The sequence below is a fragment of the Choloepus didactylus genome, chromosome 4, assembly GCF_015220235.1.
Source record: "Choloepus didactylus isolate mChoDid1 chromosome 4, mChoDid1.pri, whole genome shotgun sequence".
Taxonomy (NCBI): domain Eukaryota; kingdom Metazoa; phylum Chordata; class Mammalia; order Pilosa; family Megalonychidae; genus Choloepus; species Choloepus didactylus.
Window position 1 is genome coordinate 177,667,297 of NC_051310.1, and position 16,497 is coordinate 177,683,793.

Sequence of the window (16,497 nt, forward strand, 5' to 3'; positions counted from 1 at the left end):
AATGCCTTTGTGTTTACATGTGTATCCAAAATGATAATGAATGGCTTAGAAATGCTATAGCATGATTCTTGATATGACACTTTTCCTTGAATCAGAAATTACCAACACCAAAATATTATCAATTGTTTTCCACTATGCAACTTTCTTAAGGAGACAGAAATGCCACTGGAAAATTAGATATTCACTCATTTCCCAGATATTTATTATGTACCTACTTGTTCCAGGTATTAGACTAAGTGTTGGGAATACAAATGAGGAGAAGACAGACAGGATCCTTGACAGCATGAAGCTTATAGTCTGTTGTAGAAGATAGAGGATAAACAAAAATGTATAATTAAATATGATGAATTTTATGAATGGGGAAGCCCTGGTGGTATGAAACATCTAGTAGGGAGACCCACACCAGGGTGTGGTTCTTCTTAAGGCATTTATGCTGCCAACTGATTTTTACATGTAGTGGTTAATGAAATTAATACATAGAGTAAGAACCTCAAATCTCAAAGGCTTAACATAACAAAACTGTATTTCTCACTGGCCTCAGGTCAAATGCAGTTTGGTTGGGTGGCTTTCCTCTCAGTGGTGACCCAGAGTTCCAGGCTCCTCCCATCGTCTTGCTTCTTAGTTCTGTGGGGCCTTGTTCATGTTTGCTAATGCTGCTGGAATGCAAAACACCAGAAATAGACTGGCTTTTATAAAAGGGGGTTTATTTGGTTACACAGTTACAGTCTTAAGGCCATAAAGTCTCCAAGGTAACACATTAGCAATTGGGTACCTTCACTGGACGATGGCCAATGGCGTCTGGAAAACCTCTGTTAGCTGGGAAGGCACGTGGCTGGTGTCTGCTCCAAGTTCTGGTTTCAAAGTGGCTTTCTCCCAGGACGTTCCTCTCTAGGCTTCAGCTTCTCTCCAAAATGTCACTCTCACTTGCTCTTGGGGGCGTTTGTCCTCTCTTAGCTTCTCTGGAGCAAAATCTGCTTTCAAAGGCCGTCTCCAAAATGTCTCTGTAAACTGCAGTTCCTCTCTCAGCTATTGTGCATTCTTCAAAGTGTCCGTCTTGGCTGTGGCAAGCTTGCTCTTTCTGTCTGGGCTTATATAATGCTCCAGTAAACTCATCAAGGCCCAGGCTGAATGGGTGGGGCCACACCTCTATGGAAATTATCCAATTAGAGTCATCACCCACAGTTGGGTGGAGCGCATCTCCATGGAAACACTCAAAGAATTACAATCTAATTAACACTGATAAGTATGCCCACACAAGATTACAGCAAAGATAGGACATTTGGGGAGACATAATACATTCAAACCAGCACAGGCCTCCTCAAGAGTCCTCTGCTGCATCTGCAACATTCAGCTGTCCAAGGAACAAAGCTAGTTTGAGAAGGATGGCACATCTGATACTTAATCATTACAGTCTGGAAAGTGAGTGTCCAAATTCCTTTGGGAGCAGTCACATAGACCACCTGGATACAAGTGGGGAGAGTTGAGTGGGCAACCTAGAAAAACATAGTCCTTGGCAGGGGGTAGCTGCTTCCCAGCCACAATTGTATACTCTGGAAAGGAGGACAGATTTACTAAGTGGTAGCTAGTAGTTGCTGCAAAACTAGAAGAAAAAAACACCTGCATTTTGGTGAGATAGCTAGCCTCATAAAAAAGCAGACAGAGGCAGAAACATGAGTTCAAAATGAACTGTTATAATCACTGACTACTGTGGAGGGTAGGGTGAGCTTAAATAGATATTTTTGTAAAGCACATGGAAAATCCACTGGTTTCGAGGATAAAGTGAGCACTGAGTAGGTTGTGCTCTGAGAGTGAATGTTAGTGTTCTACAGAAGGAGGCCATCCTAGAATTTAACCTGTGACCCCAAACATCGGATAATTAGGAGAATCCCAATAGTAGGAAATAAATGTGGATTTTGCATAAATATTATAGTCGTTATTGGGTATCTTTAAATTTAAACATTGTTATTGCGATTTTTTTGTATTGTTTAAGATGCAGTATTTGAAAATCAGTGTCAGCAATGGAGAAAATTATGTACGTATATATGCCCTTTTAATTTGTAAAATTTTTATAGTAGCCACAAATATACAACTCACAATTTTCCTTTTAACCACTTACAGGTGTATAATTCAGTGGTATTAATTACATTCACAATATTGTGCTACTTTCACCAACATCCATTACCCCAACTTTTTCATCACCTCAAACAGAAACTCTGAAGCAGTAACTCCACCTTCCCGGCCGTTTTGACATATCTCCAAAAGTTTTGAGTACTTCCTTACTTTCTATAGTTTTTGGCACACCAGGCCCACTTTGTCCTCTCTCCACTCTAGTCTTATCAGCTACATCTCCAAGAACTCTAGCTCCTTTTAATGGGAACTATGTTTAGAAACCAAGGATTAGGCACTAGATCTAATAGCATCTTTTTAAAAACAGCTTTGTAAAGACAAGTAGGAAGTGAGTGAGGATAAAGGCTTCTCTTTAATACTGCAGTTGTAGCTGCATAGATATTTTTAGGTCACTGGAATTTTGCAGATAGCTATTGCACGTGTGGCAGCATGGTGCAGAGGTTAGGGACATGCATGTTGCAGTGGTATTCCACAGGTCTTCTTCAAGCTCTGTCACTTTCTCCCTGTGTGACTTAAAATAAGTCATTTCATCTCACTGTGCCTCTGCCTGTCTCTTCATTAGAATTGTTAATTCATTCCTTTGTTAAACTTCTTTTTCTTGAACACTTAGTATGTGACACTCTTCTAGCTGCTGGGGATTTGGGAGAGGATGAGACAGATAGTGTACGAGCTTTTGTCGTCACGAGGGAGATAGACCCTCACCCCCAAACAAACATTAAATACGTGCAGATGGTGACAGGTGCAGTAGGGCAAAATGAATCTGGCTCCGGGTGGGTAGCTAGAAGGTGGGTTGCTATTTTATATAGGCTGGTGGGAGAAGTTCTCACTGATAATATCTGAATAGAGACGTGAAGCAAGTTAAGGACTAAAGTATGCTAATACCTGTAAAATTAGTGTTCCAGACAAGGAAATGGCAAGTACACAAACTCACAAGGAGGGAGATGTGTGGGATCTCCCTCACATCTCTCCCAGAGACCGGGTTAGGGGCTGGGACAGAGGAAGGCAGGGTGGAGTGGTAAGGATGAGAACCTTTTGGAACTTTGTAAGGACTTTTATTCTGAGTAGAATGGGAAACCACAGGAAGGTTTTAAGGACAGGAGTGACACCGTCTGACGTATGGTTTAAAGAGATTATTCTGGTTATTGGAATAAGAAATAGATTGAAGGGAGCCAGATTTGGAAAAGACAAAGCAGTTGGGAGACCACTGCAGTAATCCTGGTAAGGGATGATAGTGGCGTGGAGCAGATGCAATGAGGCAGGAAGTTGGGGTGGCCAGATTCTGGTTATATTTTGAAGCTAAAGACCATAGGATTTGTTGATGGGTGAGATAGGTATTGTAGGAGAATAAAAAAGTGAAGATGACTCCATGTTTTGGAGACTATAATAAACAGTACATATAGTTAATTCATGTTAATCTTTAGAATAGGGCCCAGCACATAGTAAACTGAATAAACATGAGCTTTTTGATTATTTTTAGTGTTTATTATTTGTAATGCTTACTATTTATTTTCCACTCTTTTTTATACCTTTATGTTGGTCTTCAAAATCTGGATTTTTAAGTCGACCTCTATCTAAATGCTCTTTTCCTCAAGTGCTAACCATTTAGCTCTATAAACTTGAGTAATGCCACAAGCTTAGTTCCAATGCTTAGGAATGAAATCAGCATATAGTTCACTTACTGTGTAGCTGTGGGCAAATTCCTAATCCCTCAGTTTCATCTCCTATGAAATGAGGATAATGATATTTACCTCCCAAGGCTATTATGAAAATTAAAGAATAGCCAGATTCAAAAATGAAAATCACTACAAAGTATGAGTTATTGCAGTTTTTATTGTTGCCTACACTCCAAGAAGGCTCCTTATGCTAATCCAAGCCATTTAAAGACATGAAAGAAATGAATTTGAATGTATTAGTCATTCACACGGTGTTTTATTCTTATTTGGTAATATTTGAATGTTTTTATTGGTGAGATTTGTGTTTTATATTTCACAGTTTGGGATTTATTGAGATCTGAGCAGCTCTACTGAGCCACTTTTAAAAGATTTAATGAACCCAAATCTTCCACTCCGGAAAAAAATTAGTCCCAGGAAGGGAGTGCGGTGGGGCAGTTAAGAACATATGTCTAAGTCATTCAGCTAAAGAGTTCTCCATACCTTAGTGCATATTAGATACTTCCTGAGTATGGCTATCGCACACATTATTATGGCTCTAATGCTCAGTAATCTAGTGTCCAGTAATTAATGGATATTAGAAAGCATGTCTTTTTGTGGGGGGAAGTTATAAAGGCTTGATCACTTATACAGAACTGAAGTGGGGGGAAGATTAAGGGGACCAAGAGTGTAGCTTTTTATCCCTTAGTTCAATTGTTAGGTCTTTACTGAGACAGAAGGTGAGAAAAATCCTATATGTATTTCCTAAGCCAGATAAGAATACATAGTGCTACTATATATATATATATTTATCATTTTTTATCATTTTACCATTTACAAAGATCTCTCTGAGTGTACTCAATTAAAAAAAAAAAAATCCTTGTCTTTATAACCATTGAATTATGTTTCTTAGGCAGAAATTATTATTTTTATTTTATAGTAAAAGAAACTGAGGCCAAAAAGACTAAATTTCAGCCATGTGCCTAATAAGTAAGAGACAAGAGTACAACCTTGTTTTCCAATCTCTCATTTATATTTCACATCTACATTTCCTGCATTCTTTGCATAATGACATGGTTGGTCCTTTAGTGCTAGAATTGTCCTAATTAGCAGAAAAAGGGTTGATGCTTCAGCTTTTGCATTTCTTTATAAATATTTCATGGAGAGGAACTAAGATAATATTCTTTTACAATTAGTACCATGCCGGATAAGACAGAAACAGAATAATTTCACAATTATGTTTTCAGTAAGGTTTTCGAGGATTCCTGTATAATCTGTTAGGCTGACTGTGCACTATACATTTCAGTTTTATGCTAAATGATGTAGAAGCAAGTGGAAGATTCTCAGGGCTGTCACTGGAATTAGTGCTGTGGTCTGACTCATCTTGGAAGGACATCAGAAAGGCAGCACTTTAAAATCAGGCTGTTAAAAATTGTTACTGTATTTGGTAGGAAACTCAGAAGGTAAGTTGAAAATCCCTTTGTATCTAAGATACAAATAGCTTTAAAAAAGCTTTTATACTTATGGACATCTTCCTAATATGCTAAAAGCATTTAAAGCTATTTAAATATTTAAATAATTATTATAAGATGTTATGCAATATTACTATCATATGATGAAACTAAATTTACATATATACTCATAATCACTCTAAAAGGCTTATTATAAGACTTAAAATAGTTATGAAATGATAAGTCTCCATTCTGATTCCTCTCCCTTGGCAAAGGCATCCTGTGGAATTGTTGATGAATTTTTAAATATATTTGGCATCAGGAATCTTCTTGCTTTCTGTCACCTAGAGAATAGAAACAGAAATTGTTTTGATAGGATGGTGGAGACTGCACAAAACAAAACTTTGAAAAAAAATCTGGCCTAGTTCTATGTTTTTATCAAGACTTTATTAAATTCAGGTTTAGTCTAGGTGTTTACAACACTCTAAATAATCATATATTAAAGCTTACTTTGTGACGAATTACAGGGACAAAACTCCTGCAGTTGTTTTCAAGGTTCATGTGCTAAAAGAAAGTGAGTCATGTCACTGGGATCAATAAATCATTTGGACCTAATGCAGAGAAGAGCTGTTGGTATTTTTTATTTGTACAAGATATTGGAAACACATTTATCAAGGAAGCTTTGACCTTGAGAAAATATCAGACTAATTTTCCAATGAGCAAGGACTGGCATTTTTATTCATAGGATTATAAAGGGGAAAAATTAAACTGTAATTTTCCTTGATACATTTCTGTTAAGTGTGTGATTGGCATTTGCACCATCTTCCTTTAATCAGAGCTTAATTAATATATGCAGCTTTGTCCAGGGAAAGCGGTGAATAATAATTCTTTTACGCTTAGGGCATTAACTTGTCTCTCTTGAAAATAACCATTATGAACCTGTAAAATATATTCTGAATTATTTTCCTTTCAATCTATTGTAAAAAATTCACTCTTAATGTATCAAAATTTTCTCACTTATAAATATGAAAATCTTACAATGGACTTCATAAAAGTTTTATATTCATAGCCAGTGATGTGCATTTATCCTATTAAAATTTTAAATTACATTTATAATTTTGAAATTCTGAACTATTTTCCAAGTTATTTACTGTCTTATAATCTTTTTCTCATTGCTCATTTTCCCCTTCAAATAATAGGAACATCTTTATTTGTAATGATCAATATCAGTTGTGCCCTTAAAAATGATATATCTACAGCTATTATATTTTAATAAATGTAATTTTTTTGTTTATCCACTAACTGGGTGATTCCTCATAACTGATTTTAGGATCAAAGCCAGTTTAATTCAACAAACTGTGGTTTCACTTATTTAACTCATTGTCCCATTCTTTAACTGATTTGTTTCCCAGCCCCTTTATGTACTATAGTCTTCTCTTATTTTCTTCACCCCTAAAGCCTTATTCAGATCTTTTATGTTCACCTTTTATAAGACATCAGTTATATTCTGAATTATAATTGGGTTCTGGCCAGCAAACTTGAATCTGCCATTCCTAAAGTGAGAAAACATGCTGTTTTAATCCACATGACTGTGTGAGTATTTTTGGGACACGTCCACCATGCTGGCTTGCTGAGAACCTCTGAAGATTTATCCTTTTATTGTAGACATTGGAGAAATTGTTCTTTAGTCAGGTATATCCCAACAAACCTGCTTTGATTTCTTGTATTGGTGGTTGATAAAAAGTCACCTGAAGTGCTTGTAAAGATGTAGATTGTTGGCCAAAATGTTTGATTTGGTAGTTATTGGATATGTCTTTGGGAAACTACAGTATATATTAGAACGTCAGTTTATTCTGATGCCTGTGACCCAAGAGGCATAATCTTTATTTTTTAAATTATTGGTATTATTTATCATTCTATGAACTACTTAGAATGAGAAATTAAAGAAATTAAGATAGTCTGCATTAATTTCCCGAGTCCTGGCCTCTTGCCTTACTCCCCAGACAACATGAGCTTCACCACCCGCTCCACCACCTTCTCCACCAACTACCGATCCCTGGGCTCGATCCAGTTGCCCAACCACTGGGTCCAGCTGGCCAGCAGCTTGGCCAGCATCTATGTGGGCTCTGGGGGCTCAGGCTCCCAGATCTCCGTGTCTCACTCCTCTAGCTCCTGGGGTGGCTGGGGGTCCAGGGGCTTGGCCGGTGGGGTGGCCGGGGGTCTGGCTGGAATGGGGGTCATCCAGGGTGAGAAGGAGACCATGCAAGCCCTGAATGACCACCTAGCCTCCTACCTGGACGGGGTGAGGAGACTGGAGGCTGAGAATCGGAGACTGGAGGGCAAAATTCGGGAACACCTGGAGAAGAAGGGACCCCAGGTCAGGAACTGGAGCCACTACTTCAAGATCATCAAGGAACTGAGGGATCAGATCTTTGAAATTTCTGTGGACAATGCCTGCATCGTTCTGCAGATTGACAGTGCCCGGCTGGCTGCTGATGACTTCAGAGTCAGGTAGGAGACTGAGCTGGCCATGCGCCAGTCTGTGGAGAGTGACATCCATGGGCTCTGCAAGGTCATTGATGATACCAACGTCACTTGGCTGCAGCTGGAGACTGAGATCGAGGCTCTGAAGGAGGAGCTGCTCTTCATAAAGAAGAACCATGAGGAGGAAGTAAAGGGCCTACAAGCTCAGATTGCCAGTTCTGGGCTGACCGTGGAGGTGGATGCCCCCAAGTCTCAGGACCTCAGCAAGATCACGGCAGACATCTGAGCCCAGTATGATGAGTTGGCTCAGAAGAACCAAGAGGAGCTGGACAAGTACTGGTCTCAGCAGATTGAAAAGAGCACTACAGTGGTCACCTCTCAGACCACTGAGATAGGAGCTGCTGAGATGATACTCATGGAGCTGAGACGTACTGTCCAGTCCTTGGAAATCGACCTGAACTCCATGAGAAACCTGAAAGCCAGCCTGGAGAACAGCCTGCGGGAGATGGAAGCCCGCTATGCCCTGCAGATGGAGCAGCTCATCGGGGTCCTGCTGCACCTGGAGTCGGAGCTGGCACAGACCCGGGCAGAGGGGCAGCGCCAAGCCCAGGAGTATGAGGCCCTGCTGAACATCAAGGTCAAGCTGGAGACTGAGATTACCACCTATTGCTGCCTGCTAGAAGACAAGAGGACTTCAGTCTCAGAACGCCCTGGGCAGCAGCAACTCCATGCAAACCATCCACAAGACCACCACCCGCAGAATCGTGGACGGCAAAGTGGTATCTGAGACCAATGACACCAAAGTTCTGAGACACTGAGGCAGCAGAAGCAGGGTGCCCTTTGGGGAACCAGTGACCAATAAAAACCTCTGCATCTTCAAAAAAAAAAAAGAAAAAAAGGAAAGTAAGATAGTTTGGCCAAGTCTGAACACTCATTACCATTTCTCTGTACTTAATTGCTGCTATAAAGTTGTAGCTCCAATCTTGGATTCATTGCACTTGTGTATCTCACACCCTTGAATGATTTGAATTTATCATTATTCATTCATCCCTATGTGGTGCAAAAGAAAAACACCAACTTCAGATGGTATAGAAAAAAATTCACTTCAAATAAATCACTAGTTCTTCCAATTTATTAAAGTAAAAAATATTTAGAGATAGAAGAGACATTGTAGATAATTTATTCTAATCCCTGGTATCTTAATGAAACTGAAGTCTGGTCTTCTAAAGGGATTTGTTCATGAAACATTAGCTGGTTATTGGAATTGTCAGTAGAAGACAGTCTCCTTGATCCCAGTAAGAACTCTTTCCATTGAATCAGTTTTTTTCAAATTTTGTTATACATGAGAATCACTTGGGTGTTTGCCGAAATTATATTCCTGGATTCATCTTCAGAAATTCTGCTATAGGAGGCAAAAAGCGCAAGAATCTATACTTTAAGCAATCATCCACAGTTATTTGAATATAAATCTTCCAATGATCATACTTTGTGAAATAGTGTATAATACCCTGACAGGAGGGTTAAAAGAGTTGATGAAATAAAGATAACTAGCTTTAATTAATTAAGAAATACATTCATCTAACAGGGTTAAAGGGCCTGGACTTTGATCATCTGGGAAGATTAAATTTCAAGGAAGGGTCATCAACAGTGTCAAATATTACAGAAAGGTCAAATGTGGATAAGGGCTAAGAGGTTGCCACTGGATTTGGCCTTATACCCAAATGACATTATTTATGATATTATTTCCAATCACTTGATCTTTACTTTTCAATTAGACTCTCTGGGGTATATGGCCTAAGGATATACAGTAAAATAAATGAATAAATGAATGAATGCAATCCAGGCAATTATATTGCATGATGAGTTTGAGAACCAGTGAACTAGGGCAATATATTTCAGTATGTGGTAGGCATAAACAAATTTCAGAGATTTAAGTAGTGCTCCATGGGAAGAGAAAGTATAGATAAAGCAAATGTAGAAAAAGTTTGTTGTGAAAGCAAGACAGGGAATAAGAGGATAATTAGGAAGATAATTAGATCAAGGGAGGAATTTTGTTTTAATTTTTGTTTGAATTAACAGAAAATACATGGGAGAACTTAAGCATGTTTTTTGACTGGAAAATCAGAAAATACTCTGAATCAAGTGCTTACTTGCCAAAGAACTTTTATGCATATTCTGAGGTTGTAGGTTTGTACCAATTTATTAACAGAATGATCTAATTTATCAGGAAATTAGAAATTTAGAATCCTCAAGTATTTAAAAAACTCCCCCCAAAAATAACTAAGGAAAAGGGACTTATGAACTGCTTATATGAGTCAACTTACCTTACTAAAGTCTAGCATATTTTTGACACATCTAATTCTGAGAAACTTTCTTGAATTATATAGTTTAATAAATAAGTATTCTTTTTGAAGATGATTGTTATTTTCAGGGTAGAGATGATGAAAAACAATCTCAAAGTGGTTAAGCTTATTGTTGGGGTGTGATAGAGAGCTGCAGTATGATAGGGACAGAACTATGTTTTAATTAATATTACTCCATCCTTTTTTATAAAAACATTTAGGTTCTCACTTAAAGATGATTTAACACACAATTCTCCAGTTTTTTTATTGCATGCTTTATAATTCTATGTACTAGCCTATTTTACATATCAGATAAGATTAAGCTTTTCAACTGTTTTCTATACTGATTACCAAATGATGACTCTTATATAGCTACCACAGGCACATTGTGAAAAACACTTTGAACAGTGAGGTGTTTTGGCTTCTTGAATCACATATCACTGTGAGTGACATGAGGTTTTATGAGAATTAGACTTTAAACAATTGTGGGAGAAATATAGGAGTAAAGTCTGGAAGAGGATTTGGAGAAGGAGTCATTAACAGCAAATCCTAGAAACCAACCATGTCCAGGTGCCCAGGTAGGACCACAGAGGGCAAGTTCATGGAAGGTCTCTGTACAGGCCTCACAGTCTTTGGATCCACAGCCACACATCTCTTGTGGGCCTGGGGTGGCCTGCGTCAACATGGCCAGCAATCAGGAAAAAGTGTTGGACATGGAGCAGAGGACAATCAAAACTACTTGGAACCTGCCGGGCATCTCTGAATCTGAGTGTCATGACATCTATCTACAAAAAGACCTTCAGAGAGTAATGACAACTGCTTCACCACTACTTTCTAAATCTTGTGGACATTTTCCACTTTTAGCTAACTCTAAACTAGACAACACAAGGAAGGGAATTCTGGGAGACATAGTTCCCAGCTTAACTAAGTTGGCATGGCACTATCTAACCCATCAATTGTATTGCTGACTGCCTTCTTTACTTTGCATTTAGGCGTTAGAGGCATTAGAATGGCCCCAAACAATTAAGTCATATATTGAAAAGAACACAGTTGATTCCAGGAAAATCATAATGGTAGTTTACTACTTCTGCTACTACTATAAATAGATTGCATTTATTGACTGCTTGTGATCTGTCAGGAACCATGGAAACTGTTTATATACAATTTAATCTAATTTCATCTCCATAGAAACACTGAGAGATAAGTAACATTATTATTCTCTTCTAACAGATAAGGGATCTCAGATTAAGAGAGGTTGAGAAATTTGCCAAAATTTTAAGGCCTTTTTATCAAAAAAAAATATTAAATTGTTTGAATGAGGGATGTAGTCAAACTGCTATTCCATTGAGGGAAATAATCAGAATTTCTTTACTGGTCTGAATAATGGTAAGGAGAATGTTCAGAGGCCAGATAAGTGTTTATACCTTTTCCTCATCAGAGGGAACTTCACTTGCAACCTGTGATGCATCTAAATCAGAGGTTAACTGAAAGACCAAACAGAAGTCATGGTTCATCAGAGAAAGAGGATTTGGAGGTGTAGCTCAGAGCTTCGTGGGACCGTAAGACTTGATAGAAGGTGAACTGTTTGCAGTGCTGTTTACACAGGAGAAATAAGCTTTTAGTTTCTCTATGTACTCTGAAACTTTTGTACAAGCATAGAAAAGGAAGAGTATCTAGCAAGACCTAAATATCAGGAGAGGGAAATAATGTGGAAGGATCCCCTTTATTGAAATCTAGTTTCCCTTTTTGAGGATACTACTCTCTTGTAACATAACTGCTTATAAGAATTATTCCACTCTTCATTTTTCTTGCATACTCTGGAAGCCCTCACTTAGTTGTGTATTGATAGGCCAGTGAGAATCTGGCAGGAAATTTGTTCTTTTGCACTCTGTAGGTGGCTCATGGAGCTACAGACTTTGAGTTAGAAATGTAGATAGAGTTCCAAGTTTCTGAAAGAAGGGTAAATAATACCTGCCAATCTACTTTATCTATGGGTTATGTTTAAATTTTGAAAATAAATTAAATAAAAATAAAATGTTCTTCATAAATGAAAAAAAAAAAAAAAAAACGCTCTCATATGGGAGGTATATAACTTAACTGATACACATTTAAAAACCCAAAACAGGGTTTGTTTGGGTTGGAAACATTAACATGTCATAGTAAGAATCTTGCTGAATGTTTTGTTTCTTCCCCCTTCACTTTTTACTCCACATCACAGTTTTGAGTGTTATAAACACTATGAAAATATCCTCCTTCATCTCACCTTCTATCATTCCCAGAAACATAGCTCCAAAATTAAGCTCTCCTTACAAGCATTTGCAAATTATCTGTAGGTGAGATATGGGGGAGTTAAAATTACAATGAGCTTTCTCTCTTATAGACAGTTGCTAAATTTTATGAATGATGTTATACCTGTAGCTTTAAAATGGTACCAAGAGTAGCTAATATTTAAAAAATGCAAAATTTATGCTGTTTCATTACTATAAATGGTAACAGAGCATACAGAAAATTGCTTTAGGCAATTTTCTGTTGTGTGTGCCATCTTTTTAATTTTTTTTAGTGACAATTTTTGTTTTTTGGTGGGCTTTATTACTAAAGTAATAAAAAGTTTGAATTTCATTGCTTTGAGAGTTAAGTAGACAAGTTCTTCATTTACACAGATTATGTTAGCACTCAAACATTCTGGAATTTCCTCTTTTATCCAATGACAAAAGGAGAAAACTCTTGGAGAAAATATGCAATGTACATTCACTCACAAAGTGGTTGTTTTTCCACTGTAAGAGTCTTTTAAAAATTCTTTTCTGATTAGCTTCTTTCCCCTAACTTGTTGATATTGATTGAATTGAGATGTGGTCCACACAAATCAATAAATGAGAAGACAAGTTGTTTGTAATGACAGTAATTCTATCTTCAGGGTAACATCCAACTGTCTGAGTCCCATTTCTACTAGCTGGTCAGCACATGATGATTGGTCAGTAAACCATTTTGCTTTCTTTGACTTAAGAGAGAATTCTTACTTGCTTTAAAATATACATTTCCTGCATTATATCGATATTGTCTGTATATCCCATTCTATTCTATTCTATCTATCTATCTGTCTATCCATGTGTGTCTCAAACTAGGAAGCTTGAAAATACTTTATCATTAAATTTGACTTTTTTCTGGCTGTTTTGGAGAACAGATGGCCTCAGAATTTTAATGCTGTTTGGTTTCTTATATTTTATTCAGAAAGGTTTTTGTGGCGAAGGATAAGGCCAGTGATACGATGACTGCAGTGTTCTCTAATGGAGAAATTTTTTCATATGAAGGTTAAAGAAAACAAAGAGAAAAAGAGCAGCAGATTACATAAGGAATTTCTATAAGGAGCTAACAAAGGTGGTAACTTTCAGTGTAATTGGGTTCAACATAGATTTGTCTACTCTATCCTTCATCTAGTGCAGGAAACCCACCTGAGCACTATCATTCCTCTGATTGACAATGCCAGTTAATAGGCATTAAAACGTATTTTTACATGGATAAGAAATGATTAATAGCAGAGTTACAATGAAAGTATCATGCAAGGCAAACATACGGAGTGATTTTCAGCACAAGGGCAACTAAACTTAACTGTCCCTGAATCATGCTTAGTTTCTTGGCTCCTTCTGCTCTGAAGCTGTTAGCATAAAAGACAATTTAGTTTTTCAGAAACCAGTAATGAGATGAAGCTGAAGGGAAGTATGTAGAGGAGAACAACGGGTGTTTGGAAAATGCCCAATTCAGTTTTAATGTTTAGAACTATAAACCATTATTCACCTAAATTACAAAATACTTTTTCTCACTTTCACAATGTATTTGGCCATCCCCAATTACAAATGTATATAAAATTATAACAAAATGTTAAAATTTATTTTCACTCCCTTTTTATGTTACAGTGTGACTATTTCATAAAATTGATGTTGCCAACTTTATTATCAAGGGATTATTTTGTGTCAGGAATAAATATTTTGGTAGAATACTTGTTCATGGTTGTTTTAAATGGAGAGATTTCTTTTAGAGACCATTTCTCCCTCAAAACTTAACATGCTGTTTGTTTCACATTAGAAAACTTTTCATTACTAACATTAATCAAAAGGGCTTAGAAATCACAGAAGTCACATATTCCACAGGTTTTTAAGTAATTTTATCCAGTTGACTCTAGGTGCCTTTGAAAGAAAATTAATTAGTGATGTGTTTAATGTGTGTGAATCTTGCTACAGCCCTGAAAAGGGATTTTGGTTATAAGACATTAAATACCATTTAGTATAGTTTCATAATTTCAAAAATCTCAAAAATATATTATTATCTCAATTTTTCAGAACTGGGAACTAATATTTAGAATACTTAAAGTATAGTGCATTAATCCACACAAATCAGTAATGGTGATCCATGTCTATATTTAACATACTTAAATAATATTCCAAATCACCATCACTACTTTTGCTAAATGCCAAAATGAGTCATGCTATAGATTTCGCATTTCTTCCTCTACAGTTTTTTGAGGTTGTTAACTATAGAGCATGCATGTTTGTGAGGGGGAAAAAAAAAATAAGGTAGTGGAGTTAATTTTTAATTGATGAACTGATGACATAGTTATTTTTATACTAAGAATTTCATTCTTTAAGCTTTTTATTTTAGGTTTTAGTTAGTGTCCTGCTAAGAGAAATAAACAGGTCAGGAAGAAATTCTTGTTCCTGTTTCAGCCTTTCCATGGAGTAGGAGATTCATTGGAAAGGTTCCTCAGCCATTGCTTGAGCTCAAGAGTGAAAGAACAGCAAGCAATGAGAGGTGCTGGATAGCAGTAAAGGCATGTTTGGGCAATACTCATAGTTCATATAGATGAGCATAAATAAATTGACTCTTGCTTTGATCTGAATCCTTGATTATCCTGTTAAAGAACTGTCTTAGTTTCCTTGGCTGCTCACGCAAGTACCATGAAATGGGTCAGGTTAAACAATGGAATGTTTTTGCTCAGGGTTTGAGGTGGGGAAAAAGTCCAAGTCAGGGGATCATCAAGGCGATGCTTTCCTTCCCCATGACTTTGGCATTCTAGGGCTGGCTGCTGGTGATTCTTTACCCTTAGCTCCTCACAGGGCAATACACATGGCAGCCTCTCCTGGCCTTTCCATTCTCTTCTGGGTTCCATTAAATTTCAACTTCTGACTGCTTCCTTTGGCTTTCTCTGTGTCTGAATTTCACTCTGCTCATAAACGACTCCAGTAATAAGATTAAGACTCATTCTGATTGGGTTGGACCACACCTTAACTGAAGTAACCTCATCGAAAGGTCCTACTTAAAATGGGCTAACACCCACAGGAATGGATTAGATTTAAGAACAAGTTTTTCTGAGGTACACACAGCTTCACACCACGTTTCTCCCTCTGGACATGTTCTTTCTACCTGAAAAATACATTTATTCCATCACAACATCCTAAAAGCCTTAAGTCATTTCAGAAATAATGCTAAGTACAAAGTCTCATCAAAATCGGTATGGGTGTGATCTGTCCTGGGGCACAATTCCCCTCTGTTCGTGGACCTGTGAAACCAGAAAACAAGTTATCTGCTTCCAATATACAATGGAAGGTCAGGCCTATGTAAGCATTTCCATTCCAGAAGAGAGAAATTGGAAAGAAAGCAGGGGTCATGGGTCTCAAACAATTCTGAAACCCAGAAGGCAAACTCCATTAGATTTCAAGGTCTGAGAGTCAACTAGGAACGGATGTTTTGTCCTCTGATCCTGATGAAGCTGCAGCCCCACCCCTTCCAAGTGTATGTACAGTGGCTATGCTATCCCCAAGCCCTGGGGTGAAGGCCCTACCCTCTCTGAGCATGGGGGTGGTGGCCAGCTCTCTGCAATCCCCAGGATAACCCTTTCCAAGAATTGGGATGGCAGTCAGACTCCCTACAATACCTGGGACATCGGCCCTGTCCTTTCCAAGCACTGGAGTGGCAGCCAGGCTCTCTGTGAATGCTCCAAGCATTGGGGTGGCAGCACCCTTCCTGAGCAATGAGGCAGAAGGCCTGCCCTCGCCAGGTCCTAGAGCAAACCATCATTTCCACACACATGGGTGAGCCTGCTCCCTTGGCCTGAGGAGATATCTTTGGACCTTGGCTCCCATGGTTGTGTTTTTAAAGCCAGTCTTTCAATTTGTCCCTTCCCTGTCCCTTTTATTCCAGGCGGGCAGTGGTTCTGGTCATACAAATCTCGTAAAAACTTTTCAGTTTTGCATATGGTTCATAGAGGTCCAAATCATCAGACAATAGAATCTTCCATAGATCCTTTCTGCATAACTGCACTTCCAATCTTAACTTCCTTTGAATGGCTGACTGGTTCCATGTTCTATTAAGCCCTCACATGGCGCACTATTCTGGATAGTCTCAGAATTTTCCAAACCATTAATTTCTGATTTCTTTATGGCCAGGAGTTCA

At 37.9% G+C, this 16,497-nt stretch overlaps 1 protein-coding gene and 1 pseudogene across 7 annotated transcripts in view; both read left to right on the forward strand.

Moving 5' to 3' along the window:
• Positions 1-16,497, forward strand: part of LRFN5 (leucine rich repeat and fibronectin type III domain containing 5) — a 323,828-nt gene that overhangs the window by 46,702 nt on the left and 260,629 nt on the right. The gene's annotated exons all lie outside the window — the stretch shown is intronic.
• Positions 7,236-8,529, forward strand: LOC119532459 (annotated as a pseudogene).